The sequence below is a fragment of the Strongylocentrotus purpuratus genome, unplaced genomic scaffold (assembly GCF_000002235.5).
Source record: "Strongylocentrotus purpuratus isolate Spur 01 unplaced genomic scaffold, Spur_5.0 spur5_scaffold_10, whole genome shotgun sequence".
NCBI classification, from domain to species: domain Eukaryota; kingdom Metazoa; phylum Echinodermata; class Echinoidea; order Camarodonta; family Strongylocentrotidae; genus Strongylocentrotus; species Strongylocentrotus purpuratus.
In genome coordinates this window covers 28,915,310-28,933,264 of record NW_022145595.1, presented here as the reverse complement: position 1 = coordinate 28,933,264, position 17,955 = coordinate 28,915,310, and the positions used below count along the sequence as shown (strand labels likewise).

Here is a 17,955-nt window from a genome sequence, read left to right as displayed (position 1 = left end):
TCTCTCATTCTATCTCTCGCTGCCTTCCTCTCTAACCCTCATTCTCTCTCCCTCTTACTGTATCTTTCTCTCCCCTCTCTCTCTGTCTCTGTCTCACCCATTCACACACATACTGTACATACCCACACACAAAAGCAAACAAACCATCTATCCACCTCTCAAAATATATATATCTCTCTCTCTTCCTCCCTCCCTCCCTCTCCATTCCTCCCTCTCTCACTCTCCCTCTCTCTCCCCTCTCTCTTTCTCTCTCTCTCTCTCTCTCTCTCTCTCTCACCCTCTCTCTCTTCCCCTCCATTCCATATTTCTATTTTAGTTCACAATGAGTCTTCTAATTTCCACCTTGCACAACGTCCACAGCTTTCCCATTCCCATCTCCCCAAAGCAATAATGCAGTCAAATTCTTCCAAGTTGGTGACTGCACCTGCATGGGGGTAACAAGGGGATGCCCCTCTCCTCCATCCTCCCTCCCTAATAGCCCCATATGACATCATGAGTATATACCGCCCGATTGCTCCCTGTCATGCAGTCATACCATTCAATCTTTCTTTGGCAGCTGGCTAGTTGATATTGCCCCTGATGCTCTAAGCGGTGATTATAAGCTAGCGAATAATCACTGCTTCCCCCCCCCCCCCCCTTTATTGCAGACTTCCAGCTACCCACCTACGAAAGGTAGGTGCACATTTGGCGGTCTCATCGATCACATTTAATGAAAGGGAGATAGGGGGCCCTCCTGGAAAATTAGGTTAGCATTGACTGTTGGCGAAACTGGACACTTAACACTGCCATTGAACTGGTTCCCATACCACTCAGTTAGACATTGAGGGATGGATGGAGGAAGAGAAAGAGGGAGACAAAAAAAAAAGAGGAAAAATGAGAGAGAAAGAGAAAGAGGAGGATTGGAGAGAGGCAGGAGATAGACAGAATGGAGGGGAAGAAAAAGGGTGGGTTGAGATAGAGGGGTAATGTAGATAGGAGGAAAAAAAAGAGGAGAATGGAGAAATGGAGGAGAAAGTGAGGGGAGTTGGAGATGGTGGGAGAGGGGAAGGGTGCAGAGATATAAACACACAGAAGAGAGGGACACTAGAGAAGGAATATATGAAGACAGAAGAGAAAAAGGAGGGGGAAGAGGGAGGGAGAGAGAGAGAGACAGAGAGAGACAGAGAGAGACAGACAGACACAGAGAAAGAGAGAGATGGAGAGAGAGTGAGAGAGAGAGAGAGAGAGAGAGAGAGAGAGAGAGAGAGAGAGGGGGAAATGGTGTGGGAGGGGATGAAGATAAAGTGTGGAAAAGAAAATGAGGGGGAGAGAGAAGAAATTCAGAGGGGGAATTATGGAGGGAGTTGAAAGGGGCAAAAATTAAAGAGAATAATGAGAGAGATAAACAAATGATACAAAAATGAAGCAAGGGAAGAGAAGAGAGAGAGAGAGGAGAGGAGCTGGAGAGAGGGGGAAGAGAGAGAAGGGGTAGGGAGAGAGAAAACAGAGGAGACGAGAAAGGAGATAAAGAAAGACAAGAAGATACTGAAAGAGGGAGGAGAGGAAGAGCGATAAGTTGAGAAATAGAAAAAGAAAGGGTTAAAATAATGTGACCATATAAAGGTGAAGATACAGGATAGTGCAGGCATCATACACCGACAAACTAATGGAATAAACCATACATCAATCACAGCTGTAGAAAGCTTTTTAGCAAGTTCAGCAAAAGCTCAAATCATTACTTTTCAACCTGTATGACAGTTCAAATTTAAATCCATTTAAATGTGGCCATTTAGAAGTGCAGCAACTTGATTTACAGTGTTTAGTGTTTAAAATCAGATAAGGGTATGAGAGAAACTAAAGCTTGACAAGGAAATGCTTTCATTAAGGTGTATAACTCATATACCAAAACCATTAGTTGCCATAATCAGAGTAGTAATTAAAAAGTACATGAAATACTTTAAATCGAAAGTAGAAGTTCACTGTGCTCTAGTAACCGTTTCAGGTCCTATAATTAGTAAGAAGACCTTCCGCAGGAAGAGACTAAGTGTGAAGCAAGTGGTCAAAATATGGAATATCATTCAACCTAAAGAGTAATTAGTTTCACATGTGTAGATTGGCAAGGAAAGATTTTAATTTAGAAAGGTTATGAAAAACCAAGATGGACAGCATACACACATCATATGTTATACATATATCCTTATTATTTCCTATTGGATGTTGCAGGTCTCTTAAAGATAAAGACCAGTTATGGTCAGGCAAATTTATTGTGAAAGAAACGTTGTGGAATCGATCAGAAAATGTTGATCATCTAGCATATAAATATTGGTGTGTACTGCAAGGTTCTGGAATCATCAAAATGATAAGAAATTTGGCCAAGTCTTCGTAAAGTTACAAGCACTGTACACAGAAATATGTATATGGGACTACGCCCGTGTCGCGCACATCGTTTATCTCTCACAGTCCAATAGATAAACCAATTTACCAAATATATCAATTAGTAGGCGGTTTCCCAGCAAAAATGTTATCATGTATTAGTCAAAACATATTCTTGCACATGATTGGTATTAAGAGCTTCCATTTCATTTTTTGAAATTGGGGGGTTTCCAATACTGGTCTTTACCTTTAAGGCTTGTTTGGATGATGATGCAGTAAACTGCCGCTAAAATACCTCCTCTTTTTATTCTTAAAGTGTAAATGAATGGTCCTGCATGTATTCACTGAGCTCTGCAGATACAGCAATGTGACAAGCATTACATGTTACTTTACGTCATCATACATTTAAATTCATGTTTGTCCATCTGTTTATCTGTGTGTTTGTCTCTCTGTCTCTATATATCTATTTAGCAACTAGACACACGACCTGGGCAAACTGCTTTTGATATGTCATAACGTTATATTAACTCTGTATAATGATACCATTGCCAGATAGTATTTGGGGTTAACAATAACAAATCAAAATGAGGAAACTTCTGTTTGTAGCATAAAAGAGGTGCAGAAAGTCTTTGCGTGATGCATGGTATGGTCTTATTTGATAGCCTACAGTCTCACGTGAGTACAGCCATTTAATAATGATAATGCAAGGCGTCAAATGTATATATTCAACATGCGTTGTAACAAGCCTTTCTAACGCAATCACTTCCATTGAGAGAAGTTTAAAGGATTCAAGTGACAACGAAAAGTTCTCCATGTACTTTAATTGAATTTCTGTTGAATAAAAATACATGCCAACATATTAACCAAGATGAATGGGCCTCATTCCAAGCTCATTTGCAGGATTTCATCAGCAGAAAGAAAAAGACAGAAAACATGTTCACAATCAAACTCCGGAAGATGGTGCGCTCTGAAGACTTTGCCAGGTTTAATTTGCAATCAATTTGCCAGAAAAGAAATCTTTGAGGGGGCCCAAATGAACTCCAAATCTGGGACGGTTGCCTGATTTGCAGGATTGACGTCACCCGAGGCTCGCAATGTGGCAATCGAGCACATGATTCGACAAAGACCGTGTCGCGTACGTCCCCTCAGATGCATGTAGATAGATGAATGGGGATGAGGGCGACCAAGTAGATTGGGGAACCATGTGTTACTAAATCAGATGGAATGTGTGCTATTATCATCTAGACAAAAAGGATGGAGTGAGAGAGAGAGAGAGAGAGAGAGAGAGAGAGAGAGAGAGAGAGAGATAGAGAGAGAGAGAGAGAGAGAGAGGGGGGGGGAGAATTACAGGAAGAGAGAGAGAGAGAGAGAGAGAGAGAGAGAGAGAGAGTGAGAGAGGGAGAGAGAGAGAGAAAGAGAGAGTGAGAGAGAGAGAGAGGAATACATATAAAAAGTGCTTTGGACTTGTCTCTATATCACATACTGGTATGCACATTTTGTTTCTTCTGTACAACTTTCCTCTCACTGCATCGATCGCAACTAATCTGAGCACATGAATATATATATGTATTCCCTTCTATAAAAGAGAGTCATAATTCTGGAAAGTCAACAAAATTAGGCTATTAAAATTGGGGGGGGGGGGGGGCATATCTGTATTGACTGTCTTTTGCTTTCATTTCTGCCTTAAAAATGTCACAATTTTTAAAGAGTTATTTTAGTTTCTTTCTCACATTGGCTAAACCAGTTTGGATCTCACTATAAAGAGCATACGTACATGCTGATAGAATTGTCAAAGGACATCAGTAGAAAAAAAACTGTTTGAGATAAGTTTTTCAGGGCTTGTAAATCTCTGATAGGGCTATACAACTAATATTTAACACAGAGTTAATGACCTTCTGTCTCTAATCGATCAATGAACAACCCATGATACTGACATTCAACTTGAAAATAAGATCCATGATAAATTTTGTAATGTCAAAATTATTGATGCAAACATTCGAGCAGTGACACATTTCTAGTATTTCATCAGTCAGCATAATCTATATTCTGCACAACAACACATGAACACTTTCATAAACAGATCTGTTTTTGTCTCTAACCAGTCAAAAATAAAAAATAAAGCGTGCCTTCTTCTGCCTGCTTTGAGTATAGACATGTAACATTGTCCTAAGGTATCTGCTTGTAACCTTAATTGAATATCAATATCACTTGCGACAGTCCTTATTGATTTCACAATTATTCATTAAAATAGGCCAGCCAGAAGTCCTAGAATATTCCAGGAGCACTGTCTTAATATACCTCTCACTCTGTTAAAATAATTACACCCACAGGAGATGCTAATTGAGCTGCAATTTCCTTCTGGATCCGAGATACTTCTTCATCTGTAGAATGTGGGAATTCATTTGAAAATGCCTTGAGTTTTTCATCAAATCAGGCTCTTCATTTTTGTTAATGAAAAAGTTATATGAATGAGCTCTGCCAAAAAATGTGTCCATTGCTCTGCTCCACAGTATAATAATACTTTGATAAATCATTACATTCCGTCCAGATCTTTACTTATTGGAGGGGGGGGGGGGGGTTAGGAGATCCTTTGCTCATGCAGGGCCTTTACTGTTATCATATTCTCCCTAGAGAGATTCATAATAGCAGATCAGCTGCAGTGTTTGGAAATAATTCTTAAAAATGCATCTTTTTAATTTGGCATATAATTCATTGTTCTTTCATTTGTGTATTTTCTATCTTACTTCTGTTCCTTTGTTTATAATGGAGATGTTTTCTGTCATCTCGTTTATGTGGGCACCTTGTGAATATGTTTTCAAGTGGATTTGGCACCTTACAAATCTCACTTATTATTATTATTTTTTGTATAAATAATTATAATTAAGCAGGTTGGCCATAAAGACAGTGTTGAGTTCTGGTCATACCATTAAAATAAGAAAGGTAATGGAAGCAATTGAGAAAGGTTGGTTATGTAGTACATAAGATATACACCATGAGGTTTTGGAACGACCATAATGGAATGAAACAAACTCAAATCTTGCTGAAAATCCTGTACACTGCACACATACATGAGTACATGGGACTACACACACACACACATACATACAGCCTGATTGGTCCAAACTTCTCAGCCAATCCTTGTCATACATGTATACAGTATAAGGCTTTTTTGAAATTTGAACTGCACGCAGCACCATAGGGCTTGCACGTATTCACTTAAGATTCAGAAATGTGTAGCGTACTACTTTTTGCGACATGGTTTATAAAAAAAAAGAAAGTTGTTTTGTTGCGTCATATCTGAGTGAGCCTCAAGGGGTCATTTTAAGGGCAATGATTTTGACGATGGCACTCTTCCAAACTGACATACACAAAATGAGAAATTTCACAAATTTTTTTTCTTCATCTTGACGAGAACTCTTCTCTTTAAACTATTATCCAGGGCTTGATTGATCAACTAATCGACGTCATGCTGTTTACTACCATATGCACCACAATATCAACAGCTGTTACAACTAAAGATTGGACTAACTACAGCTATCATATTGGTTTGCTAGCTATGGTATCAATGAAATAACAAACTATATCGCATTCAGATATATAGGTCCAAGTAATAGCTTTAACGCTTCTCTTAATAGGCATGATTTGCCTTGCCCAAACATCAACGTTCTATTTTCTAAAATCTATGAGAAAGACAAATGAGTGAGCAAACTATAAACTGCAAATCTAATAAATGTTTTCATACAATTTTAAACTTGAATATATATTGAAATATAACTCTGTTATCAAACATACTACATACACAGTACCAACTTCAAATATGGCTCAAAGATGAAATGGCAAGCACCTGAATGTTGGGTTGCAGTTGGAAAAGAAATGGTGTTCTTAAAATGTACAGCAGCCCCCTTCCCCCTCCATCTCCCACCTCATACACTCATCCAGCTATGCTTAATAAATGTTTATTGGTGGACTAATTGCTACCAGCATGTCTTCAGTTACAAGCAATGAGTACGTACCATCACGATTATGGGATGGTTCACAGGTTCAAGAAGCAGTACGTTGCAGGTAGTATTTAACTTTAGTGGATGATCCTAATTGAGCAACAGTGTTAGGCTTGTATAGCAAAAATAGCTAGAAAAAAACGCTTGTAAATGCTGAATTCTAGGAAGCTCTCTTTTATATAGTTTCAAAGAAGGACTTTGAAGGACGAAATAACGGAAATATAAATTAAATTAATTTTATTGCTCATAATCGATACACAAAGAATCATCTTTAATACAATGCAGAAAACTGTACATGAATTGTCTTTTTCTGTCTCTTCCAATTATAATTGTTTTTGAGCAGCTTATACTTGTCTCTATGTCTCTTCTGCTTCGCTCTCTCTCTCTCTCTCTCTCTCTCTCTCTCTCTCTCTCTCTCCCCCCTCATTCTCTTCATCTTCCTATATCAAAATCAATTCATACTTATAATAGGATATGTCTTTTAAAGTCAGAGTTCAAACAGCCTTCTATCATTCATTTTTTTCTTCAAATGAGTTGAATCCAAATGTGATGGACAGCATTCTAATGATTCACTTTAATTATCATTAATAACATTGTTTGGTTGATCACAGTCCTTTCGTAAAAGAAAATATACCCTTGAAGTGAAAATTATATTCCAAAATATTATGTGACTGACAAAAATATGGCATATCAATCCATGAATTAACTAATATATCTTTCTCCCTCCCCTCCCACCCCCCTCCCACTCCCTCTTCTTTCTCTCTCCTACTTCCTCTCACCCCTGTTCTACACTAAAGTTCGAATAACAGCAGGGGGCGTTTCAAGAAAGGCTTCTATTATACTGATTTGTTTTACTAAGAACAAAATGATTGAATTTCAAGAAAGTTTTTAGCAAATGATATTTTAGAATATGACATTTCTATTTCAGTCCAAGAAAAAAAAAATCAATGATTATCACAACTCAATAGTAATTTCATCAATATGTGTATCAATGTGATAGCAGAAATTTATATAAAATTTATATACTGGAAGACTTTAACAATGGAAGTAAAATTATATTTGTAAAATATTCAAAGAAATAGTTTCCAATTATAGGGGGATATAGAACAAGGCATTTGGAAAAACCCTTCCAACAAAAATGCATTCTACAGGTGGACTTTCAGCGAAGGATTGAGCCTGTTTAACCATACCCTGCATGTGCAAGAAGATTTAGTTGTGCATCACGTAAGCTTGGAGAATAGATACCCCTGCCCTGGGACAGGAAATATTTTCTTCTCTGTCTGTTGTAAAATTCATCTAAAAATGAATAAATACATTTGATATACGATCAATCTCAGATCAGCTAAGATGATACCTTAATCTGACATCTACTTCCCTTCTTATATTGCTTATGATATGAAATGACATCTACGCCATCTCTTGTTCTCTCTTTTATCCTCTGACTACGACCTAAATTTTTCATCTCTCTCTCTCTCTCTCCGTGTCTTTTCTACCCATCTATCTGTCTTTCTACTTATCTATCTGTTTTCATTTACTATACATCATTTGATTATTATTTTAATTTGTTCACTCTTACTTACATGTAGTTTTGTTCTCTCACACAATCTTCCTTTTACTTCCTTTATTTCCCTGTCTCCCTCACCCACCTCTCTCCCTCCCTCCCTCTCTCCCTCTCTCTTCCTCTTTCCCCCCCCCCTCTCTCTCTCTCTCTCTCTCTCTTTCTCTCTCTCTCTGTCTCACACACCCACCCACCCCTCTCTCTCTTTTCCTCAGTCCCACTCTCTCTGTGTCTACCCATCTATCTGTCTCTATCTCTTCCTCCTTCTCTCTCCTTTTCTTCTGTCTCTTTCTTTATCTCTCTCTTCATTTCTTCACTTTATATTTTCACGCCCTCCCGCAAATAAAAAAAAAAATATATAACTTACATGGCAATCACCATATGAATCATAAGTGGTCAGAGGAGGATGTGTGGGGAGGGGCACTTTGAATTTCCTATGTATGGGGAGGGGCACTTTAAAATTTCCTATGTATGAGGAGGGGCACTTTGAATTTCCTTTGTGTGGGGAGGGGCACTTTGAATTTCCTAGCTTTATCAGCATATTATAAAACCTGCTTTTTTCCATTTATTTTGCTTTGTTGAAAATTGTCAGTCTTGAGATGTCTGTCCTGAAACTGTAAGTGAAATGAAACTGATGCACACTTCCTTACTCTCCTCACCAAATTTGAAAATCGATGTACATACGTCTTGGCCAGATACATACAGCCTCAATCAAAGTGGACTTGGGCAGATACTCTGGACAAATAGTGATGGTAGAACATTCTTCAAAAGGGCATGTAATTGAAATTGAAATTTCAAATTAAATATTTGTTTTTCACTGGTGTAAGTCTATAAATCAATTTCCAAAAAGAAATAATCATAATCAAAGACGATTTCAGTCATGGTTGACAGTTACAAATGCAAAATATAATTGTTTTAGGCTTACACATAATGCATATATGATAACCTGAACTCCTTTTAAATCCTGACATTTGGTCTGCTATCTAGAGGAAACTGTAAAAGCAGGCACTTCCTTCATAGTAGTGTAAAGACACATCCGCTTCAAGCTTTGTACACAACCACCCAGTTTCCGGGCCGACACGGATAACATTTCCTGCCTGTCTGATTCTGGAATTCACGAAAGGAACCTGAGGTTTAAAATCTTCATCAGCCGAGAGGATAATAAATGTGAAGTTGTACAAGAACAAGCGGAGGCCATAGAATGTGTATGTCAGAAGAATTGTGCAACATTGCAGACCATGTGATACACATGTGAGTCGATCGACATGATTGTAATAAATAATGAATATAGTGTGTGCCACTGTGTGGGCAGCAAGCATTCTATGATGACATTTAATTCAAATCTAATCCCTTATTTCCACTGTAAAACAATGTTCGAGTGGCTTGATTAATAAATTCTTAGGATGTAGAGGAAATTACAATCTTTTTATTACTACATTTATGATGCAGTGCTTTAAAATTAAACAATAACTTGCTACAAATTGTATCAAGACTTGATGCAGTGTCGGAGTCCACTGAATTTGAACAGGGTATCGATCAACTGGAATAAATCATTGATTTATTCTGAGATTTTCAAATATGGTCTGTTAACCAGGCTCCAATGTCAATGCTGTATCAAATATAAATTTAAAAAAACATTTTGATCATGCATCTCTTTGTATCATATTCATTTAAGGAAAAATATAATTAACTCATTGACTACTGAATTCTGTTAATATACCCATAGATATCATTTAATACAGGGATCATCCTGCTCTTGGAGGTAAGGGGTTAATGAATCTATTCTGCTATCGCCTTCATATGAGGAGGATTAGAAACACAGAGAACAAAGGACCCATGCACATGGGTTGGTTAATGAAGCCATTAACCTTTAAGTGTATAAAGTACAATGTTTTTCATGACTTCATCCATCTACTATATGCATTCATAATACACAAAGCACATTACTGAAGTATATGCCAAATGGAAATGAAATCATCTTCATTCTGGGTAAATACACTATAAATCATACACCCCTGCTCTTCCATTGTGCATGCATGGGAATCACAATCACTTTTCATCAATTTCCTATCCATAGACAGACCCACCCGGCCAGCCGGCCATTCATCTATTTCTACTTCCATTCGTTATTCATCCATAATCAAGTCCTTGATTAATGACTCATCTTCAGACTCGGTCATTCCTACGTTCTCTCAATCATAGTAATCAAGATACCATATAACATCTTATCAAGGAACAATGCAATCAACATTGAGGGCATTGGTAAGCTGATGCACCTAATATTCATAACAATCAATTTAATATGAATGACACTACATCTCCCTTTATGCTACTGTTGTAATGGTGATTCGACGTTTGCTTGGCCACTTTTCCCCAGGCTCTATTTTGTAATAAATATAGGGTAAGGGGTTGGATGAATTGTGTCTTGGTTCTTCATGGAAGCTTAGGTTTATAGAGTTGGGGTTTGGGTTGTGTAGTTCTTGGCCGAGGGTTTGTGTTGAGAGTTTGACTTCTAGAAATTGACTGCTGAGCGATTGTAGCTGGAGCAAGATTTGAACGATCATAAAAATATGAGGTAAATTCAAAAAAATAAAAACTGAAAAAGATAGAAGAGTTGAACGATATTATGTTTGTTTTACTAGAATGTTATCTTTTATGGATTTTGAGTGCTATAATAAAAGCTTTCCTGTGTACTTGTCAAAAACATAATTTTATAATAAATTAAATACATAACAATACCAGCAACAGTTTTAAAAATGAGCATATATCCTAATGTTGTATTTTTAAAACAAATTTAATACATCCAGAGCTACATACCCTCAAAGGTATGTAACATGACATTTTATAATCTGATAATGTCACATCCTTAATTAATGATATATTCACTTCACCGTCATAATCTTAATTAGCAATAAATGTTACAAGAGGAAGTGAAAGAGGAAGTGAAAGAGGAAGTGAAGAAAGAGAGAGCCAAACAGAGAGATAGAGAGAATGAGGAGGGGGAAGAGAGAGAGAGAGAGAGAGAGAGAGAGAGACAGAAAGACTTACAGATAATGAGGGGAAAAGAGAGAGAGGACAAGGGGAGCAAGAGAGAGAGAGAGAGAGAGGAGAAAAACAGAACGATAGAGAGAATGAGGAGGGGGAAAAGAGAGACAGACAGACAGAAAGACTTACAGAGAGAGAGAGAGAGAGAGATAGGACAAGGGAATACAGAGGAGACAAGGGGAGAAAGAAAGAGAGAGAGAGAGAGAGAGATACAGAGAGAGAAGGATGAACGTTAAACTTGTAGCAGCATATCACCTAATCCCTTGTAGGCCTACCAGTATCACCAGCAAAAATCCAACCACACACATTTTTTTTAAAAGACTGCCTTAAAATAATAATGGCTCATAAATCAATCTATCTCACCTGCTTACTGAAACAACCTCCTGACTTTACTCAGTCCAGGCATGTAGGCTAGAAAGGTAGGCAGGCAGAGGTGCAGCACTTAGTAAAATCCCGTATTCCAAAATGGTGGCTTTCCCCTCACTAAGCATGAGCGACGACGATTCATCAGCATTTAGAATGCATAGCAACCGCATCCGATGCTAAACTCTGGAGCAGTGTGGGTGGCGTGCACAACCTTCTCTAAGGATGCAATACGCTCGATCTGGCTCTCTTTCTCTTTCTCTCCCACGCCAGAGCAATCCCTTTGCCAGCAGTCGTTAAATTCTCGTTGGGCTCGGGAGACGAGAGGCGAGCTTACGTCGTCGGAGGGCTGCGTTCGTTTTACGCATTAAAGCTGAGTGATCTGTAGTGATGCGAGAGGAGAAAGAGAGAGAGAGAGAGCGAGTTGGAGAGGAGAAATCCAAGCAGAATTATTAAATGGAGATAAGGAAACGAATGTCCTCTGCCGAGCACGAGTGAGAATCAAACCAAAGATATATGTCGGCAGCGGCGTGTTTCTTCTTTTCTCCTCCTCTTCTTGTCTTGGTGTGGCAAAGAGATTGCCGGCTACGAACCCAGCATCAATTTAACCAAGGCTATAAGCAGATTCAATGAAAAAGATTCAAGCAGGGAAGGAGTGCAATAAATGCTTTCTTGCTTGTCCACTGCTTACTCAATAGGTGTTCATACACACAAATAGAACACACACACACCAATACCCATAATGAAAGTGTGCTAGCTAGCTGTGTCTGTATGTGTATGTGCTCATGTTATGTGCGTGATTTATGGCTAACGCAACTTTTATGAGTGTGCATTTTGTGTGTATTTTATTGAGCGTTGCTATATGTTGTAGGCTCCTACTCCTATATCTTTCTCAAGTTGGTGGTTTATTAAAATGATCGTTGTTCTGTCTGCATCTTCAAATAAGCAATGCTCTCTTTAGATTGAACTAATTTACATTTTCCTCACACAAATAGAGACAATGGTGAAAAAAAACTACCGGTATACCCTTTCAGTTTCAAAAATTGAAGAAATTGGCTTACATAAATACTGGTAGTGAAAATTTGGTTACACATCAAATATTCCGTCAGAAATACGAAACCAATCTAATAATAATAAAAATTAAATGTGTAAGGTGCCGAATCCACTTGACAATCAAATGCTCAAGGCCCATGATGATAATAATATTAAAATGCCAAAGCAAATGATGTAACAATAACATTATGTAATTCATTCTTCATGCACTTTAGCTGGTAGTAAAAAACGTCATAAATAGCTTGATAATTGATATGAATGTTGTACACAGAAGACAGTGCACCTGAAGAAATGGAAATTATGTTTCACTCATTCAAAACACAAAATGCAAATCCCATTGCCATCATATAACAAGGTATTTGACATTTGCATGCATGGTCCTGTATGATGTGAAACTCTCAAATGTGGTTAATTATTGATAAGAAAAAAAACGAAGAAAAAAATAATAATAATCGTACTTCCTGCAAGCAAACATGATTCCAAGGTTTCTGGCAGTTGTGGGACGTGTTCACACTCAGGCTAGGCAGCTAGACTTCTAGTTCAAGATCAAGGTTATGACTTGTGGAAAATAGTATGTTATGCAAGTCATACACTTTCCTGTGATTAAAGCTATTAACTTTTTGTTAGTGTGCTGGCAGTTCTATATATATACAAGGATTGCATTCAAACAGAACCAATTTGCATATATAAAGCAGACAGGCAACGCTAAAAACAACACAGTCACATATTTCCCCTGTTAATATAACCATGTCTACCAGTACCGATCATACAATAATGAGACTATCAGCAAAACTACAGATAAAGCAGAAAAACTAGGCATCATCGATAAGAAGAAACAAAGATTCAATCAATTAACCCTACTTCCTTACAGAGCTAGGAGCGGACATAGTAAAATAATCTGATATCCTTGGTGTGAGAATAGTAGCAAGCATGGTGAGGGTTTGATTAATTGAGGAAGTTATTAATTGTAACGTGAGCCTACTTCAAGGTACATTACAATCTACTCATGTACAAGTGTGGTTTTGAGAATTCACCCTCTTAAACATGAAGGTAGGCCATGCAATTACAGGTGTACATTTAGATAAACATGACTAAACATTAATAAAAATGACTTTTTTATAAATAAACCAAATGCGGTCTCAAGAATTCACTCCCTTCAAAATACAATAACAGGTGTACATATGAATAAACATGACTGAACTACTTCGAAGATCAAGATACATTAATCTTGCTCTAAGGAGACACGAACGAACGACTAAACATTAACAAACAGAAATACTAGGAGCATATATGTACAAAGTGATAATAAGCAGCAATGTACTTATCATCATTATCATCACATCAATGCAACTTCAAAGTCATATAAGGCGGTGTCACACAGAGGCCAAAAATCCGGATTTTAGTTATCCAGATTTTTGTTATCCTGTTAATTGCTGTCTGTCACCAATTATCCCATTGAAAATCCTCTAACGAAGCAAGAACATTCTCCATTGAAAGGATTTTTCAAGGGATTTTTTAAGGGATTTTTCTGTGGGACACCGCCTAAAGAAAGGAGTAAAGGTGCTAGTTTGTAATCAATAAATCATACAATCCAATAATAGCGCTCAAACCAAGATACAAGCAATTCCAAAGAATTTCTTACAAATCTTTATTATTTGCTTTCATCTCTATCAATTGAAACACAATTATCAACCACATTCTTCATTAATCCACCATTAATCAAATTTGAGTCACCACTGATAAAAGATTCCTAAATGCAGAGGAGAGCGAAAGTGAAACACAAGAGCTGTTCACACATGGGTTGGTTTAATTTTTTATTTTTTTATTTCGATCAGAATCTTACTTTAGATGTGTGTGAATACAAAATCAAACCGTGATTAGTGAAATTCATATTGGGATACATCACTTTATAAGATCAATGCATCATTAAGAATGAATGTTTTTGTGTTTCTTTGTCTGGTTTTTGTTTACTTGTTTTTGTTTCTGCTGTGCGATTTGTGTGTGCTTGGGGGATATAAAGAGTGAGCTGATGAAATTGATGAAAAGGAATAAGAATTAAACAATTCTGGGTGTGAATGGGGCTATCGAGAGCTGAAGGCTGTCAACCCCAGAAGGACAAAAATGTAATATTGTCTCCATTCTCAAGAGCTTTCCAGCTCTCATATCATGAAGGTTCGATGAGCTTCTTTCAGACTTTTCATTTATGGGAATAGAATATCATAAAAAGATATTCATGGAATATGGATTAATGGTTTTACTGCATTATCTAATTGGATTTTATTACGGTGGTTTCACTTATATCCTTAAAACAATAAAAACCTAGCTAAATTCATTCTTGTAATTATTAACACTTAAATCCATAAATGAGCTCATACGTGATTTGATTATTAATCCTTCTCTATTTTTTTAATATTTGGTAATCAAAAACTTGATCAAAATGATATGCATAGTGGTTTATGAATTAAATGAAACACAAAATTTTAAAATTTGCCTTGTATAACACGTTTGGCAGCAAAATTATACTCTGATAATAAGATACTTCAAATTTATTAAAAGGAAATCCAATAAAAGTTCCCAGGAACAGAAAGTGTTATTCACTCTGTTGCATCTGCACATTTATATTTGCAGATGTACTGTATAAACCACCTCACTTGTCTTTAAATTTGAATGATATAAAAAGGCGCGCCTTTCTTGCCCATATTATGCTACTCTTGATTTCTTTCTCAAAATCTAACATCAAATCAATTCAGTGTATGAAGTAATTCATCTGGACTTCAAGTAAACATCATATCTCTTCTCAAAGTTATCATAGGCCTGTTTACACAACCCAAACACTGTTTTGAAAAATCATTGATTTTTTGACCGCCATTGACACTACTAGAAAAACCCATAGAACACCATCAGTGTTTGATCATACAAATTTTGGGGAAAGTAGTGCATACGCGTGACTTGTCACTACTCAGCGTGCGATTGCACAGAAGCGAGGAGTCAAGTGACAAAAGAACAGAATCGTGCCGAAATTTTGATTTACACTGCAAAAATCAGTTAAACTTTTGGTAGGCATTAACAACAAAAAAAACTCCAGAGGTGGATTTTTCGATTTTTTTTTCCGTCGTGTTTGTCTGTAGTATGCAACTAAATGCAACTACCAGGGAAAAGTACTGGAATGTGAATAAATTTGATGATTTTTGCTTGCAGTGTGCATGCAGCTCATGCTACCTTCGCATGAGGCGAACGTAGCTTATATATATACAATCACAAGCATTTCACTCTCAGAATAATTCATGTTTAGCTCCGCTGAAAGAATTTGAATTGATTTATAGACTATTTATAGCTCTTTGATTCCCAGAGTGAACCCATCGTTGAGCATGATGAATGTCAGTTATGATGCAAGGTTGGGTGACAAACCAGGATGAGTACATTTTTTATGCATCCTTTTGTTGATAAAATCTATAGTCCCTCTTTTTAATTTTAGTCTTCAGCAAAACAAACAAAGTCAGTGAGGCAGAATAAACATAGCATTGGACAGAATGATGCACTGCTTTTACATTACATGTAGATTATCATCTCTTCAGCGCCAGATGGGTGATTACTCTGTGTTAAAGGTTCTATGTCCCATTTGCAGGCCAAAAAAATGAAAAAGTTAAATTCCAACTGCATTTGAAAGATAATACTTATTTAGAACTTCCCTAAAAAAGGTGGGGCTTGAAAATGTCTTCAAGTGGGAAAAATAACGACTATTAGTTGTCAAATCGACTTTAGGGCTATAGAGCCCAAAAGTAATAGTCTTGATTTTCAGCCAATTGTACCAAATACCAAATGGTCAATCAGTTTAATTTTGGCCATCACAAGAAGTGGGTTATTGATGTAGACAAATGCTCATGTACCCTTTACAACTCTTTTCATGTATGTTATTACCAAAGAAGAAAAAAGCCAGTCAGTCACTCAATAGTGTCTGACAGTGAAGTCTAGCAAGTAAACAGGTTTCCTTTCATAATTTGAATATGAGGACACTGCTAACGTTTAAATTTCACAGATAGGACATACATGACATATTCATAATTCCTGCAAAGTTCTACAGAATTTGAGGTTGGCTGCAAAAGGGACATAGTACCTTTAAATGATATGAGTTATTAACGCCCTTCTGGCTCCACACAGACGATATAATAGTAACCATCTGATTATCACCCCCACCCCCTCCCTCCCCCACTAAAATGATGAAACACACAGGGGATACAAATCAGTTGCTTTCCAAAATCTAAAGAGCACCACAGTAAATGTAAAGCAAGGAAAATAGGCTATGATTGTAAAAACAAATTAGGGATGTTACATTGCCTTAAAGTTACTACAACTCAGGATATGTTTCTGCTCAACTTTTTCTGGCCAGAATCAGGCATTTGTTACGTGTTTAATTCAAAACACGGTTGCGTACTTTCTCACTTTTGTAGAATCACCGAAAAACGGCGATCACGATCGCTGATCGTAAACTCACAAAAAGATGCGTTTACGATTTGTAAACACGTTTAAATGGGGTCAACGCACTGACCTCTAGTGGGTCTACGTAACATGCGCAGTGCAGGTTTGCGAATCCAGCTGCAAGGGTTAAGGCCACCCAGCGAGAATTGCCTGGAGGAGCCAGAGAAGTGAGCATAAACAGTACACCGTGGAACTGCGATTACGATGAGCATTTTAAATCGCTCATTCTGCCTTCAAAATTGAGCTTAAACGCACCCTCAGATAATAAAGCTCTATTTGGCATAAAAATAGATGGACCCCCCTCCCCCCCCCCCCCCCCCCCCCCCTCCCCTATTAAGAGCAAATCTTCTGATCAGAGCCAGGACGATGATAACTTATATCATTTAAAGGTAATACAAAGTTTTTGGATTTTTACAATTTTGAAAATTGGCTGGATAGTGATTCTCTAAAATATTTGGATTCCCCTGAGGATGTATTATAAGCACTAGAAAATTTAGCCCCTAAAACACTTTTGAGAAAAATTGAATATCAAAATTTACTGGTTCTCCCGGTAAATTTTGTTAAATTTCAAATAGCGCCGTACAATGGTAACTGCGACCAATCTCAGAATATGTAGTTGTGATAAATAATTCCCAAAGGGAATAGCTAGCCTATAATCTAGGCGGAGTGCCGAGCTTTTTTCTTTGCTGCTAGACGGTTCGTAGTATCGCCGTATCAGACGTTCTGCTTAGGGTTAGTCTAGCAGCAAAGAAAAAAGCTCGGCACTCCGCCTAGATTATAGGCTAGGGAATAGCCAATTGGTCGATTTTAGTCAAGAAACATTTATTTCATAGCTAATTTAATATCTTGAACTTGAGAGGGAGCTATACAACATAAAGAGTTTATTATTTACAATTTCATAACTGTAGACTCAATTTCAACCCGACAACGATCACTGCTTATTGTAGGATCGCATATGCTTCCAATATTTTCATTTGAAACAAACTCATGACCCCATACCAAAACTTTGAATTACCTTTAATTAAAACAGAGAACATGCCCCGTCTAGCTGTCAACCGACTGTGTGTTGACCCTGCCCCATGCACCCCATCCTATCAGACACCGGATGAA

General features: G+C 37.4%; 1 protein-coding gene across 2 annotated transcripts in view; it reads right to left on the bottom strand.

The window, feature by feature from the left end:
* The window catches only part of LOC100889789 (NACHT domain- and WD repeat-containing protein 1), a 129,374-nt gene that overhangs the window by 61,743 nt on the left and 49,676 nt on the right, over window positions 1–17,955 (bottom strand). The window contains exon 5 of one of the 2 annotated variants that reach the window (XM_030980007.1): window positions 11,317–11,698. The gene's annotated coding sequence lies outside the window, so the exon portion shown is untranslated. Of the gene's footprint in view, window positions 1–11,316; window positions 12,041–17,955 lie in introns of those variants that run through there. The other variant, XM_030980008.1, reaches the window with a different exon arrangement.